A 5,463-nucleotide genomic window follows, 5' to 3' on the forward strand; every position below is an offset into this window, starting at 1 on the left:
AAAAGTTAGGACACTACGCTATGAGTGTAGTGCTCCACGCCCAGTACCGAGAGTAACTAAACGAATTATGGACCGAATGCCAAAAAGGGCAACGGTCGTGGGTCCGACGTTGTTGCGTAATCGCAACAGCAAGGCGGACCGCCAAAAACGGTCGGGGTCAGTAGAGATATATATACTACTGAATCCTCGAAGTCACATAAGAGAGATTTTTTATACAAGGATTTGATTGAATTCAGGGATGTATTCCCTGAAGCAGTTCCATGCGAGTTGCCTAAGGATAAAGGCACTCGACATGAGATCGTGCTCAAACTGGGCTCGAAGTACTGTGTCATGAAGCAGTGGCCACTGCCTCGTGAATAAGTACTTGCGATCGATAAATTCTTTACCGATCGAGTAAAAGCGGACTATGCAAGGGAGTCAACCTCCCAACATAGCTCTCCGACCTTCTGTGTGCGAAAGGCCAGACGAGAACAATACGTCTCGTTCACGCATAAGGGTCTGACAAAATCCATCCATCAGATCCATAGACGAAAAGATGGTTCTTAGACATACCATTCATGATGACGTCTTTTTTAGGTATCGGTGTCTGAGCCGGTACCATTGCAGCATTCAGTTTGTTGAATTCGTGCACTATCCGCCACTCACACAGCAGTGAGCACTCCCAGTGGGATGCTCTGGAAATGGCTAGTGATGCCTCAGGGACTTACTAACGCCCCTGCAACATTCACCAGATGTGAAATAAATCTGGTGAGACCGGTGCGAGAATTCGCAACCGAGTTATTTTGACTATGTGTCGTCCATAGCCGGGCCATGGTCGGAAAGACGGACGTGGAAGTTCATAAAACTCACGTTCGTCAGGTTCTTACACTTATGCGAAAGCATAAGTTGTATGCAAATCTCAAGAAGTAGTCCACCCCCTCTCAAGCTAGAGGATCCCTCTACATGGGTTGGTATGCGTGAATGGCTTACGCCATCCACGAAGAGCGGTGTATGCGTTGCACCGAATTATTGATGGTGAATTCGACCATCGGTAAGAATTCGCTCCAATTCGGATACGATTGGACGTAACCTCGAAGTATCTCTTCGAGGACGCGATTTACGCGTTCTGTTTGACCATCCGTTTCTGGGTGATCGGGTGTTGACGTAGTCAGCCGTGCTCCGAGAGATCGGAACACGGATTGCCAGAACTCCGCCGTGAATCTTGGATCTCTATCCAAGACCAATTCACGGGGTAACCCATGGAGTTTGAATACCGTGTCGATGAAGGCACGGGCACAACCCGGAGCCGTAACCGACTTTGGTACCGCAGCAAGATGTACCATCTTTGCTGAATCTGTCTACAAAAACAAGGATTCCATTGTTTTTGTGGTCGTCTTCGGGAATCCGAAGACGAAGTCCATAAATACGGATTGCCAACACTCTGCCGGAAGTGATAGAGGTTGAAGAGGTGCACGGAATGAAGGGCTAGGCTTCACCCGTTAACATACCTCGCAAGCACATTTGTGCTTGTGCGCGAATTGATACTAGGAGGCCGGTAAAAGTCGCGACTTACTGTGAGATACTTTTTTTCTCACGTCCAAGATGCCCACTTATTAGTGCATCGTGACACTCATACATGATGCGCAAGCGCAAAATATTACGAATTGGGACGACGACACGTGGCGTGTCGTTGGCAACGGCTGTGTAATACAATAAGCCGTTGCGTGATGTGTATCGATCGGATGACGATCGACATAAAGCCGGTAAATCTTCAAAAGATTTATCGGATAGATTCATCAGATGATCCATTAACGCAGAAGGTCTTTATCTTCTATGTAGGCTTGTTTTATGTCATCAAACAAGGTTGATGACGGAATACCGTAGTGGGTGTTGCAACAGAGAGATTATTTTCACTGTTGGAGTGCACTGCCGACTCGAAATCGGATCGGCGTGAAAACGCATCAGCGACGACATTAATAAGTCGTTCTGGCTTATGTCCCACGGAGAAATTATACTCCGCGAAGAAGGATAGCCATCTCGTCATTCTTTGCGAGAAGTGTGGGCTATTTACGGCCGTGCATATGACGCATGGCCCATATATATGATGAATGATCTATAATCGAGAACATACACCCTAAAATTAGGCAGTGCATATTTCATGGCAAGGAGTTCCTTGTCATGCACTGGGCAAATGCGTTCAGCTGGTTGCAGCTGACGCGATTGATAACAGACGACGCGTTCTGCGTCGTCTGTATCGTATTGCATTAACGCACAGCCGATTTCGAAATCGCTGGCGTCACAGACCATATGGAATGGTAGTCTTGATCTGCAATAGCCCATCTTGGAATTTTGCATCAAGCTTTGCTGGATACCTTTAAAGGAACGCTGACAATCAGCGTTCCGTAGCTATTTCTCGTATTTTTTCAAGAGACGAGAGAGATGAACTGTCATCTCGGCATAATTGCGTTAGTACTTGTGCAAGTGCGCCGCTAGCCCAAGGAACTTTCAAAGTTCCTTGACATCGACTGGAACTGGCTAGTCGGTAATTGCCTAGATGTTTTCAGGATCAGGGCGCACACCGTGTTTACGGACGATTCACCCAAGAAGGTGCATTTCGCTTGCAGTGAACATACATTTCTTAAAATTTGCGTACACTTATGATTTCGCATGGTGTAAGAACCTGGCTAAGGAAAACTTCATGAACTTTTACGTCCGTCTTTCCGTCCATAGCACGGCTATGGACGAATACATAGTCAAAATAACACGGTTGCGAATTCTCGCACAGGTCTCAACAGATTCGTTACGCATCTATTGAATGTTGCAGTGGTGTTACTAAGCCCCTGTAGCATTACTAGCCATTCCCACAGCATCCCACGGGGAGTGCTCTCTGTTGTGTACGGTATGTCCTGTTCACGCATAAGGATCTAATAAAATCCATCCATCAGATCCATAGACGAAAAAATGGTACTCTTAGACATACCATCTATGATTACGTTTTTTTCTAGGTATCGGTGTCTGAGCCGGTACCATTGCAGAATTCACTATCCGCCACTCTCTTCTGGCCTTTCGCAAACAGAAGGTCGGAGATGTATGTGGGAAGGCTGACTCCCTTACATGGCCCGCTTTTAATCGATCGGTTTATCGATCGCAAGTACTTATTAACGAGGCAGTGGCCACTGCTTCATGACACAGTACTTCGAGCCCGGTTTGAGCTCGATCTCATGTCGAGTGCCTTTATCCTTAGGCAACTCGCATGTAATTGCTTCAGGGAATGTTATCCCTGTATTCAATCAAATCCTTATATAAAGGATTTTTCTTAAGCGACTCCCAGGATTGAGTAGTATATCTTTCAATCCGAGTTTTCACATCGAGGACACTTTCGTCCATCGATGAACTGCTAAAAACCCGTTCGTTCTCTGCAAAAATTACCGCTGACCGAATATCGATTACGTAGTCCTCTGTGACGTCGAGTAGAGAGTCAAACTTATAGGACCCGACTGTGATAGCGCAAATAGGTTCGGAAGACGTTGAGGGAATAAGTCCCCACGTATTTGATTAATCCCCTCAGATAGTAAATGCTGAAGTGACTAGACTTCAGCATCCCGAGGGATAAATTTCTCGGCAGCCTGTGGATAAATTTCAGGAAGAATCCGCAACATTGAATGTCTTCGTTAATGACGGATCAAGAGTAGGCGCTTATACGCTTGATGTGTATGCGCCTTTGAAGTTAACTTCGAAGATAACTCAATTACGAGTCCTAGAACCCGAGCGGTTCTTGACAGAGTTGCGTATTGGTAAAATATAGCAGATCCGCTTACTCCTAGGATCATCGTGTTGCCCTTTTAGGCAACGGGTATCTTTCTTGAATCTCGCCCGCTAGGCGTACATTCATTGTCTCAATCCACTCGACTTATTCGAGTAGTGAACCTTCGGCGCTGCCTGTACATCCGTACAGCCGCCGGCAGCTGACTCCACAGTGTGATGAGTAATCACACTGTGATCTTGTGCAGTCGTACAAAGGACTGTACCACTAGTGAGGCCGTCGCACTCACTCGTACTACATCCACACGCCTGTGGACGCTCCAAGACGTTCATGAGATGGCCATCCGATGAACAAGTGGCAGGCATCTTTACGGATCGATGCTGCCAGCTGATCCTTGGCTCATATTTTCTGAGCCAAGGTAGACCTTGGAAGACATCAAATTTGTCTTCCAAATCCAGTACGATGAAATTATCATCGTACTGTAAATCCTTTAACGTGTAGTGAAATTTCACTATGCGTTTCATTACTGGTATCGATGCGCCTGTCGCTAGACGCACCGTCATCCTCGTTGGAGGGATGTTGCGCTCAACATATTTGAGCCTACGACTCTCTAGTGACTGGCGACGAAATAAAGTTATCCGACGCTACACAGTCCACTAGGGCTCTTAGTGACAACTCATTTGTCAATTTTCACGGATACCTCATCGCCAAGTGAAGAGACACATAATGACTGGGTGTCTGGAGCAAGTTTTTTCAAAAGATTTGCAAATTCTCTTGAGGTTGCTGGATCAGTGGGCGTTGCACCCCTACTGACCCCGTCCATTTTTTGGCGGTCCGCCTCGCTGTTGCGATTTCGCAGCAACGTCGGATCCGCGACCGTTGCCGTTATAGCATACGGTCCAAATTTACGTTCACTACCTTTTGGTGCTGGACGTGGGGCACTACACTCATGAGCGTAATGTCCCAATTTTTGGCAGCGATTGCGTTTCTGCAATCTCTAATTGTTCGAAAAGCGAGGTTTCTCGCTTTCGATATAAGAGAGGTCAATAGGTTCTGGACCTTCTAACTCGTGTCGTCTTGGAGAACGATACTATGACGAACTAGCTTGACCCTGTCTCAAGCTAAAGTCCTCCTGTTCGGCAACGGATATTACTTCTTCAACCGTATCCAGTTTCAAGCGAAACAGGTAAATCTTGACGGGACCAACCGTAAGACGTTGCATGAGCACCGTAATCAACGTGTATTCATGAACTGTGTAGGCGGGCACGTCGAAACGCGGCCACGCTCTACTTAGACACACACCCTAGCACAGCGAGGAAGCGAATAAATCAGCTTCTCTTGCGTGCAGTGAGGTAGTTGCGGTGGGCGCCTTAGCAACCTCATCCAACGCACTAAGAGCTCTAGTAAAGTGTCGTCACGGGAGCGATAATCCGGCTCCTCGTGCGCACTTACTAAGTAGAAAATAGTCTTCAGACTGATTTATATTGAATCGCTTATTTTTACCAATCAAAATGTCATCACTGTAGATAATACTAATATGTATTGCAAGCGTATCTTTCTAGATACCTCGCGTAACGGATGACGCTAGCCGTCATCTCTCCTAATGTGAATGCACCTATGTGCATCACATACACAAGGGTTGGTCACAAATGTGATGCACACCCGATTGGTGGGTCTAATTACTTTATTTAAGTAATTGACCATCCCCTTAAGTACACCAA

The sequence above is a fragment of the Bremia lactucae genome, linkage group LG14, assembly GCF_004359215.1.
Source record: "Bremia lactucae strain SF5 linkage group LG14, whole genome shotgun sequence".
In the NCBI taxonomy this organism is placed as follows: Eukaryota; Oomycota; class Peronosporomycetes; order Peronosporales; family Peronosporaceae; genus Bremia; species Bremia lactucae.